This window comes from Oncorhynchus gorbuscha, linkage group LG10, assembly GCF_021184085.1.
Source record: "Oncorhynchus gorbuscha isolate QuinsamMale2020 ecotype Even-year linkage group LG10, OgorEven_v1.0, whole genome shotgun sequence".
NCBI classification, from domain to species: Eukaryota; Metazoa; Chordata; class Actinopteri; order Salmoniformes; family Salmonidae; genus Oncorhynchus; species Oncorhynchus gorbuscha.
The window spans coordinates 85,914,485-85,926,763 of NC_060182.1; the positions used below are offsets into that span (position 1 = coordinate 85,914,485).

At 42.4% G+C, this 12,279-nt stretch overlaps 1 protein-coding gene across 1 annotated transcript in view; it reads right to left on the reverse strand.

Annotated features, from left to right (window-relative positions):
* The window catches only part of pals1a (protein associated with LIN7 1, MAGUK p55 family member a), a 51,812-nt gene that overhangs the window by 37,391 nt on the left and 2,142 nt on the right, over nt 1-12,279 (reverse strand). The gene's annotated exons all lie outside the window — the stretch shown is intronic.

Below are 12,279 nucleotides of genomic sequence, written 5' to 3' on the forward strand. Positions count from 1 at the left end.
GAGAGGACTGATGCATTATGACAGCGCCATTACACATTTCAAAACCAACATTGTTTCAGACCTGGTTGTGCTGGAAGTAAATGTACAAAAAAAAAAAATTATTCTGTGCTGGCATTGTGAAGATATTTTTTTTATTCTTCAAGGTAGTAGTATGGGGAATCTACCAATTAAGATAAATGGAGGAAGTTACCTGAGGGAGAAAATATGGCAACACTAAGGCATGTCACTAATCCGAGTCAGGAAGAACACAGCACAGGCACACACACACACACTACACTGGGTCCTGTGCTGTCTCAAAGGTCAAAGCGTTGCAGTGACAGCGGAAAATTCCCATGATGCAAATGGTAAGAATGTAAAACAGCATTCCCGGGCAGAGCATAAGGGACCTATTGCAGGGTGTGCACGCGTGGAATCAAAGCAAACTTCCTCCCTTATTAAATATGAAGCAGAGTGCGGCAGAGGGATAGATGAAGGAAGCGTGTAGTGTTTGATATCTAATAGGTTTATAATGGAAAACACTTGCTCTGAGCCCTCGGCAACAAAAAGTAAACACATGGAGGGCTTAATGGGAGGAGCGGAGGTGTAAACAACAAGCCTAAGTTGGTGTAATCGTTTCTATTAGATGAGAGGATTGCCCACTCACCTGCACTAAATAAGTATGGCAAACAAACACCCATAAACATGCTGTACACAGGCTACATGTGGTCCAGTGTTGGCAAGAGGGTGGCACTAGCCTTCCCAAGGTTGTGTGTATTTTGTATAGCCTATTAAATATAAAATACACATCCCATTCATTGAAATCAAGCTAAATGTATTTCCAAAAGGATTAGAAAATGAACATACTCAATAGACAGTGCTTGTAGCAATTGTCATATCAAACATAAAACATGGATGTTTTTGAGTACAGAATAAGTAACAAGAGAAAGAATGTTAAGCGTTTAAGGCTTGTGAAGAGAATCTCCCTGGGTGAAAAGTGAAGGAGCCTGTTTGTCAGACGCAGACACTTTGAATGAATAATGTAGTTTCTGTAAGTGACGTAGGATTAGGCAAGATGGCTGACAGTATCACTCACTGGATGATTTGGAGCTGGAGGGCAGACACACAAATTTAAATGGTTGGTGGACATATAACTGGCTATTCTAAGCACTAAGGTTAAAAGAGTAACTGAACATTGTTTCCAGAGGAAGGTGATATATTCTTTGGTGTTGAAGTGTGAATCTAATGCTCTATGACAGTGGAATTTCTTTAAATTGCTAATTCTACTTCCAGTCACTCAAACTCTACATCCTGTGGGGCGTGGCCTATTCAACTGATGAGTTGAATGGGAGTCAATTCCAACACATGAATAGTGCTCAATTCAGAATTGACTCCCATTCAACTCATTAGTTGAAATTCAAATTGGTCACATCCGACAGGATATACAATTAGATTTTTGTACACCAGCTTAAAAAAAGAAGCTAAAAACACACAATTTTTGGTTATTGAAAATATATTTCACAGTGGTTTAGATGGTACAATGATTCTCTACACTATACATGACTTGTTTTGGCACTAAATGGAGTTATTATTTGAATAACCTGGAAATGGTTGGCGACCAAACAATCAAATTGGTCAATAGGCTGTTGGTCAACAGATGTTTTGTTGTTGTCAAGCAGTGGCAAATATATATATTTTTTAAATGTATGGCCCACGAGACACCGGTCTGAATGGACTAATCCATTGTGTAGGCCACGGGGGTGGCACACCATTAGTACATCTACCGTTAATTACCATAGTTTTTAAATCTACAATGTTTGTTTGGTTACGGAAATGTCTGTTAATGCATTCAATATATTATTATTATTACCATTACAGTCTAACCTATGTTTGCAGAGCGCACAGCCTTATGCTACACTTGTGAGGAAAAAGTTTTGGTTTATTTCATTCCATTTACAAGTTGTCAATTTATGAATTGCCTTTCGCTCAGAGCGCACCCAGCCAATCTTGTGTAAGGACACATCTGACTATGCATAGAACTAGGCCTAGGCTACCTGGCCTGCGTGCAAATGTAGGCCTATACATGTAAATGTGGGGATCTGATACTAGTTCTGATTGAGAATCTTCACAGGGATGGTGAGATAAGCCAAAGTAATATTTTCTTTGCCTCAAAAAGCAAGTAAACAAAGTCTGTTTTTACATCCACTGAGAATGAAAATAGCTCCTCAACTAAGCATATTTGTAAAATCTTTCTCCCGTTCGATAACCCCTCTGACCTGATGGAAATGTCATAAAAAAGGCCTACCTGATTACTTCTCATCACTTGTGCAAATAGCCTACAGCTGTGCCCGTCTGTCTGCAGCTACGTAGAGCAGAAAATGGAGGGCCCAGAATATTTTATACAATGTACAAGTTCGCTAGTGCAAGCTTATGGCTGGACCCAAGTATATAGTTGATACAATGTTTCAACTTCCTTGCAGACAGTAAATGCATAGCCAATTTGATTTATAGGATATATATATTTTTTTATCTGAATATTTTCTGTTTTAATTTTTTGGCTTTATGTACGCCATTATTAAATATTGGCAATGGCAATAGAAAAGTGACTTTTAGATTTCTATAATTTCATCTAAATAGAATTTTGATTAAACACATGACATTGATTTTGAGATATGAAAACTATTATAAATGAAATGAAACGGTTCCACGAAAGTGTGCATATGAAAATCCTAACTGGCATGCAGAGCAGTCGAAATGGAGGGTCGGGAACAGGTCAGTTTCTTCTGGATAGGCTAGATTGGTCTCGAGTTCCCTCTTTAGTAATTTGTGTCTTCAGTTGTTTTTGTTCCATTGGCCCTGTGCTTAGGGTCATTGTCCTGTTGGAAGGTGAACCTTCTCCCCCAGTCTGAGGTCCTGAGTAGGTTTTTAATCAAGGATCTCTATACTTTGCTCTGTTCATCTTCGCCTCAATCCTGACTAGTCTCCCAGTCCCTGCTGCTAAACAACATCCCCACAGCATGATGCTGCCACCACCATGCTTCACCGTAGGTTTCCTCCAGACGTGACGCGTGCCATTCAGGCCAACAAGTTCAATCTTGGTTTCATCAGACCGGAGATGGTCTAAGAGTCCTTTAGGTGCCTTTTGGCAAACTCCAAGCAGGCTGTCATGTGCATTTTATTGAGGGGTGTCTTCCGTCTGGCCATAAAAGGCCTGAATGGTGGAGTGCTGCAGAGATGGTTGTCCTTCTGGAAGGTTCTCCCATCTCCACAGTGGAACACTGGAGCTCTGTCAGACTGACCATCAGGTTCTTAGTCACCTCCCTGACCAAGGCCCTTTTCCCCTGATTGCTCAGTTTGGCCGGGCGGTCAGCTTTAAGAAGAGTCATGGTGGTTCCAAACTTCTTCCATTTAAGAATGATGGAGGCTACTGTGTTCTTGGGGACCTTCAATGCTGCAGAAATGGTATTGTACCCTTCCCCAAATCTATGCCTCAACATATCCCTGTCTCGGAGCTCTACGGACAATTCCTTCGACCTCATGGCTTGCGTTTTGCTCTAACATGCACTGTCAACTGTGGGACCTTATATAAACAGCTGTGTCCCTTTCCGATCAATTGAATTTACCACAGGTGGAATCCTGTGTCAGGTTGTAGAAACATCTCAAGGATGATCAACGGAAACAAGATGCACCTGAGCTCCATTTCGAGTCTCACAGCAAAGGGTCTGAATACTTAAGTAAATAAGGTATCCGTTGCACTGTATATGGAAAAAAATGTTTTAAAATGTTGACCAATCGAAAGAACAGACAACTCTCAGTCAACCCAGAATTCTTTTGTCGGGAGACAGCCAGAGTGCAATATTTACCAGCCATGAAACAAAACAGCTACTGCAGCATTTATTTGACTATAACTGTGATCATACTTTATTTTTTATTCACAAATGCTATTGAAATGCTCACACTGTGGAGTCCTGACCACCCACCAACGTGGCTGGTGAAATAGACATATTAGCCGCAAATGCCAAAATCGACCCGCATTTGAGAGGTGTTCATTTTAGGCCCAGTCTATGGTTCTAAACAGACAGACAGTTCTGGAACAACAGATCCAAAATTCATAATCACTGCATATCAATGAGGTTGACGCAACAGATGAGACCGTTTATCTTAAAATGCTGATAGTTCTTTTTCCTTCATATTATAAGCTCTGAAGGCTACTCACAAATGATCCAAACTGCAATTAAGCCGGAAAACAGTTTTCAAAAGTGCACCGCACCCGCAAGAGGATTCATGTGCCAGAAAGAGGGGAGATCTAAAGATGCATCAACCAGCATGGGTTACTAATATGATTAGGGTTATCATCACCTAGCATGGGTTACTAATATGATTAGGGTTATCATCACCTAGCATGGGTTACTAATATGATTAGGGTCATCATCACCTAGCATGGGTTACTAATATGATTAGGATTATCATCACCTAGCATGGGTTACTAATATGATTAGGGTTATCATCAACTAGGATGGGTTACTAATATGATTAGGGTTATCATCAACTAGGATGAGTTACTAATATGATTAGGGTTATCATCAACTAGCATGGGTTACTAATATGATTAGGGTTATCATCAACTAGGATGGGTTACTAATATGATTAGGATTATCATCAACTAGGATGGGTTACTAATATGATTATGATTATGACTAGCTACTGGACAAAATTAAGTTGATTTGAAAACCAATAGAACATGAGAATAATGCTGGTTTCAATGGCATATTAAGCATTTATAAAATAATTCCCTCAACATTTCAATGGTTGTATTTTGGCTAGCCTACGTAGAAACAAGGAAAGACATGCTTCATGAACTTACTCATAACTCATAAGGTGGGTGATGAGCGGTGCACAACAGCCACTGTCCTTCACTCTCCGGTCTTGTGACCATTTCATCTGAACAAGACGTGCAGTCAAAGGTTTGGACACATACTCATTCAAGGGTTTTTCTTGATTTTTTCTACATTGTAGAATAATAGTGAAGACATCAAAACTATGAAAAAACACATATGGAATCACGCAGTAACCAAAAGTGTTAAACAAATCAAGATATATTTGAGATTCGTCAAAGTAGCCACCCTTTGCCTTGATGGCAGCTTTGCACACTCTTGACATTCTCTCAACCAGCTTCATGAGGTAGTCACCTGGAATGCATTTAAATTAACAGGTGTGCCTTGTTAAAAAGTTAATTTGTGGAATTTATTTCCTTCTTAATGCATTTGAGACAATCAGTTGATTTGTGACAAGGTAGGATTGGTATACAGAAGATAGCTCTATTTGGTAAAAGACTGAGTACATATTATGGCAAGAAGAGCTCAAATAAGCAAAGAGAAACGACAGTCCATCATTACATTAAGACATGAAGGTCAGTCAAGGCGAAACATTTCAAGAACTTTGACAGTTTCTTCAAGTGCAGTCGCTAAAACCATCAAGCACTATGATGAAACTGGCTCTCAGGAGGACCGCCACAGGTAAGGAAGACCCAGAGTTACCTCTGCTGCAGAGTTCATTAGAGTTACCAGCCTTAGAAATTGCAGCACAAATAAATGCTTCACAGAGTTCAAGTAACAGACACATCTCAACATCAATGGTGCAGAGGAGACTGTGTGAATCCGGCCTTCATTATCGAATTGCTGCAAAGAAACCACTACTAAAGGACACCAATAAGAAAGAGACTTGCTTGGTCCAAGAAACACGAGCAATGGACATTAGACCGGTGGAAACCTGTCCTTTGGTCTGATGAGTCCAAATGTGACATTTTTGGTTCCAACCGCCGTGTCTTTGTGAGACTCAGCATAGGTGAACGGATTATCTCTGCATGTGTGGTTCCCACCGTGAAACATGGAGGAGGTGGTGTGATGGTGCTTTGCTGTGACACTGTCTGTGATTTATTTAGAATTCAAGGCACACTTAACCAGCATGGCTAACACAGCTTTCTGCAGCGATACACCATCACATCTGTTTGCATTTAGTGGGACTATCATTTGTGTTTCAACTTTACAATGACCCAACATACCTCCAGGTATAAGGGCTATTTGACCAAGAAGGAGTGGTGCATCAGATGACCTGACCTCCACAATCCCCCAACCTCAACCCAATTGAGATGGTTTGGGTTGAGTTGGACCGCAGAGTGAAGAAAAAGCAGTCAACAAGTATTCAGCATATGTGACAACTCCTTCAAGACTGTTGGAAAAGCATTCCAGGTGAAGCTGGTTGAGAGAATGCCAAGAGTGTGCAAAGCAGTCAAGGCAAAGGCTGGCTACTTTGAAGAATATAAAATATATATTGATTTGTTTTAACACTCATGTTATTTCTTGTTGTTTTGATGTCCTTACTATTATTCAACAACGTAAATGTAAAAAATAAATAAAGACAAACCCTGGAATGAGTCAGTGTGTCTAAACTTTTGACTGGTTCTATGTCAAACATGACTGGAGTTTACATTTTTGTAATTAAAGGTTGGGCTACATTTTCTGGCGCACTTTGACATGCAAGCCTGTTTATTTATTTAGGCCTACATGAAAATTAGACACTGTTTGATGGTGATATTTATTTTTAATCTTAAATCTATATTATTTTGTCCGACTATTTTTTATTTTTTTAACTTGTCTAGACAAGCGTTAATGTCGAGCCCTGGCATGTATATAATGACATGATTGATGTTTTATGTACAAGATGTATGTTTGTACAGATTTCACCTATTATAGAATAGGCATTTCAATTTCATTTAACTCAATTGTATTTCCTTTCATTCAAATTCTGTATCCTGTTCACTACTTCAATTACATTTTTTTATTCTATTCAAATTCAAGAAATTAATTGGAATTTATGGAGGCAAATGACACACGAGGATTTTTCAAGATATGCACACACACACACACACACACAATGTCTCTTCAGTGGCCAATGTAGTCTATATATTTTATGTCCTTGAGTATCCTGTTGCCTGCCCCCTTTGTGTTGCTACAACAATTTTGCAGAACACAGTGTATGGATAAGGTTTGCCCACCATATTGTGAGTGTCAGACTGACTCATGTGTTGATACTGACGCCTCTGTGTTCAGTGGACACAATTTACATGAGGTGGCCAGAGAAGAACACCTTACTGTCCATGTTCCTTACGGAGTCATGCAAACAAGCACGGACTTCATTCCCAGCCTCTCAAAGTCCATCCTGTTACCATTTCAAGAGCATCAATGCAGGGGAAGACCATAAAATAAGATGACAATAGTGGTTGAAAACAAGCCTGCATCGCTTAAAGTATGAACTATGTGCAGCCAAACAAAGATGGCCATTCTAAAAACCTCTAAGTTCAGTTTCCTTTGCTCTAAAATTACAACTCTAGCAATAAGGCCCGAGGACTGTTGGTATATGGCCAATATACCACGGCTAAGGGCTGTTCTTAGGCACAACACATCGCGAGTGCCTGGACCCAGGCATTAGCCATGGTATATTGGCCATATATCACAAACCACTGAGGTAAACTGGTTTCCAACATAATTAGAACAGTAAAAATAAATGTTTTGTCATACCTGTAGTATACATTCTGATATAACATGGCTGTCAGCCAACCAGCATTCAGGGCTAGAACCACACAGTTTATAACGTCACAGTAGACGTGCTATAAGTTGCCATTTCAGTTATGCCATGGGCTGTGTATTGATTAACTACAGAAGGTCAGGCCTGAAGATTGTGTCTCTCCAGTAAGCTCCAGGCCAGCCTGACATCTGTCTCTTATAAACACATACCTGACAAACCTGAGGAGTGATATTTTAGGGCAGTCAACCAGTCACTCTGTTGCTCCCTTTTAAAACAACAGTAGTAGCATGGTTAGTCATGAGAAGGATGAGTGTATATTTGTTTATGAGAGGGGGTGGGAAGTCAGATCTGAATTGGAAGTTTAGAGAATGCAGTGGTAGTTAAAGCAGTGGTGCACACTACTCAACCATTTTCACACCAGGCACCTCAAATTAACTACACACATACAAATGGCAGCCTGACACATTCCATCTCAAGATCTTGAGCTAATTTAGTATGACAGACCTTCCCCTCCCCCTAGAAGAGCTGTGTCCGTAAGGAGGACAAATGACACACCCAGGGCTACTACACACCCAGGGATCGAGACTAATATTTTCTCATCACTGTACAAGAATCATCCCGAAGTGCAATTTCAACCAAACAGCAACCGTCCCAAATAAAACCAAAAATGTAATAATACTAATAAATATTTTTTATTAAAACACTTCACAATTATTATGACAATAAGGGTCTAGGACCTAGGTAATTGAAATAGATAAATGAGGCTGTCAGCCAAGTATCCTAAAAGGATATTGACCTCATCCCGTCAGTAGAGGATGCCTGGTCGTTATTAAATAAGCATGCCCCTTTCATAAAATGTAGAACTAAGAAAATGTATAGCCCTTGGTTCAATCCAGACCTGACTGCCCTCGACCAGAACAAAAACTTCCTGTGGCGGACTACACTAGCATTGAATAGTCCCCGCGATATGCAACTTTTCAGGGAAGTCAGGAACCAATACACGCAGTCAGTTAGGAAAGCAAAGGCTAGCTTTTTCAACCAGAAATGTGCATCCTGTAGCTCTAACTCCAAAACGTTTTGGGACACTGTAAAGTCCATGGAGAATAAGAGCACTTCCACCCAGCTGCCTACTGCACTGAGGCTAGGAAACACGGTCGCCACCGATAAATCCACGATGATCGAGAATTTCAATAAGCATTTCTCTACAGCTGGCCATGCTTTCCTCCTGGCTACCCCAACCCTGGCCAACAGCTCCACACCCGTCGCAGCTACTTGCCCGAGCCTCGCCAGCTTCTCCTTCACCCAACTAGCAGATGTTCTGAAAGAGCTGCAAAACCTGGACCCGTACAAATCAGCTGGACTAGACAATCTGGACCCTCTGTCTAAAATTATCCACTGCCATTGTTAATAGGGGTTGCAACAGTCTGTTCAACATCTCTTTCGTATTGTCTGAGATGTCTAAAGATTGGAAAGCTGCCACAGTCATCCCCATCTTCAAAGGGGGAGACACTCCAGACCCAAACTATTACAGACCTATATCCATCCTGCCCTGCCTTTCCAAAGTCTTCGAAAGCCAAGTTAATAAACAGATGACCGACCATTTTGAATCCTACCGTACGTTCTCCGCTGTGCAATCCGGTTTCCGAGTTGGTCATCGGCAGACAGGTCATCGGCAGACTCAACCGCCTTGGTTTCTCAAATGACTGCCTCGCCTGGTTCACTTCTCAGATAGAATTCAGTGTGTCAAATCGGAGGGCCTGTTGTCCGGACCTCTGGCAGTCTCTATGGTGGTGCAACAGGGTTCAGTTCTCGGGCCGACTATTTTCTCTGTATACATCAATGATGTCGCTCTTGCTGGTGATCCTCTGATCCACCTCTACACAGACGACATCATTCTGTATACTTTTGGCCCTTCTTTGGACACTGTGTTAACTAACCTCCAAACGAGCTTTAATGCCATAAAACTCTTCTTCCGTGGCCTCCAACTGCTCTTAAAACGCGAGTAAAACTATATGCATGCTTTTCAACCAATCGCTGCCCGCACCCGCCCGCCCAACTAGCATCACTACTCTGGATGGTTCTGACTTAGAATATGTGGACAACTACAAATACCTAGGTGTCTGGCTAGACTGTAAGCTCTCCTTCCAGACTCATATCAAACATCTCCAATCCAAAGTTAAATCTAGAATCAAGCTTACTATTTTGCAGCAAAGCCTCCTTCAATCACGCCGCCAAACATACTCTTGTAAAACTGACTATCCTACCAATCCTCGACGATGTCATTTACAAAATAGCCTCCAACACTCTACTCAGCAAACTGGATACAGTCTATCACAGTCTCATCTGTTTTGTGCATTTTAGAAAATGTGTTTTCCCGCAATTTGCATTTTGGAACATTTGCATGTAGGCCTGCCTCCGTGTGCACATTGTTGCAATTAAAATATGAAATAATAGTTATCAAAATTTTAAACAAAACATTCCTTTGTTTTGAACTGTCGTCGACATCTTTTGAAAGTCCTCGAGATTAAGAAACGCCCTCAATTTCAAGCCCTGCACACACTGGGCCCTTTGAGTGGACCATCTGTTGCTGTGTTGCTTAGCTAAGCACCCTGGTGGAGACAGAGTGGTCATCCTCCTGGTCCTCTCAACCACTGGGCTAACTGAACTGACTGACCACCAGACAGCTATACACAATGGGCCTGGTAGAGGCTGCAGAAACCTTCCTAAACAGCTCATTACACATATCAACCAAATGTATATGATAATACTATTTCTACATCAGCAGCCACCATCAGCAGCCTGGCCTAAACCCAAAAGACTAAGCAGCAGCATATAAACTACAATGTGAGAGCGAAGGCAGATGGAACAGGTTCAATACCTGTGGGTAAGGGAGGAGGGGTCAGTGTGTGTGCGTGTGTGTGTGTAGGTGTTCTGTCTTCTCCTCCAAACATACCACTCCTGGTCCAGGCTACATCACTGTCTTTTCCCCCAAACATACCACACCTGGTCCAGGCTACATCACTGTCTTTTCCCCCAAACATACCACTCCTGGTCCAGGCTACATCACTGTCTTTTCCCCCAAACATACCACTCCTGGTCCAGGCTACATCACTGTCTTCTCCTCCAAACATACCACACCTGGTCCAGGCTACATCACTGTCTTCTCCTCCAAACATACCACTCCTGGTCCAGGCTACATCACTGTCTTTTCCCCCAAACATACCAGTCCTGGTCCAGGCTACATCACTGTCTTTTCCCCCAAACATACCACTCCTGGTCCAGGCTACATCACTGTCTTCTCCCCCAAACATGCCACACCTGGTCCAGGCTACATCACTGTCTTCTCCTCCAAACATACCACACCTGGTCCAGGCTACATCACTGTCTTCTCCTCCAAACATACCACACCTGGTCCAGGCTACATCACTGTCTTCTCCTCCAAACATACCACACCTGGTCCAGGCTACATCACTGTCTTCTCCTCCAAACATACCACACCTGGTCCAGGCTACATCACTGTCTTCTCCTCCAAACATACCACACCTGGTCCAGGCTACATCACTGTCTTCTCCTCCAAACATACCACACCTGGTCCAGGCTACATCACTGTCTTCTCCTCCAAACATACCACACCTGGTCCAGGCTACATCACTGTCTTCTCACCCAAACATACCACTCCTGGTCCAGGCTACATCACTGTCTTCTCCTCCAAACATACCACTCCTGGTCCAGGCTACATCAATGTCTTTTCCCCCAAACATACCAGTCCTGGTCCAGGCTAAATCTGATTTACAGACTAACACTGTGCAAACAGCATGGTAACATCATGGTGGTGTTTGGGGTGAGGTTGGTCTGTCCGTGTCCTGACCGGACCTGGTGGTGTGTAGCCATAAACAACACTAGAATGTCATATACTACCCTCGAGGCTTGTTGATGGCTAGGTTATACGAGGTGAATCACACATGGCCCTGCTAGCACTGCAGGTGTCATCTCTACAGGACAGACCTGTACTACCGTGGGCATGAGGCAGCTTGTCACGGGCACTGCAGGCAGCTAAAACCAGCCCACTTGACAACCTTATTCTTTTATTTAACTAGGCAAGTCAGTTAAGAAGGAATTCTTATTTACAATGACAGCCTACCCCGGCCAAACCCTCCCCTAACCAGGATGACACTGGGACAATTGTGCACCACCCTATGGGTTGGATGTGATACAGCCTGGATTTGAACCAGGGACTGTAGTGACACCTCTTGTATTGAGATGCAGTGCCTTAGACCGCTGTGCCACTCGGGAGCTCTTAAAGGGTGGTGTCTGTCTGGTCTTTCCTGGTCTAGCCTTCTGAGACCACAGATGGGGTTGAGAAGCCCTCCTCCTCCAGCCCACTGTCCTGAGCCAAACCAAATATAAACACTGGGCAGAGTCTAACATTCCACTCAAGATATTTTCATTCCCACACGCTGCTTTTATTCTCACTTCTTGGCTCACATTTAAAGGAGAGAAATATAGGCTAGGAAAATCAACTAGGCCTGTGAACTTATTTCTTCTGATTACATGTAATCAGAGAGTCCCCAGTGACACCTCAGCTGTGGGTCAGTGTATCCTATCCTCCCTTAGCCTGTCACTGTGGAGGAGAAACAGACCAGGATTCTGATCTTCTCCAGAACTCTCACTCCACATTCCAACACTCCACACACAAAATAATGAACATTCCAGATTCCA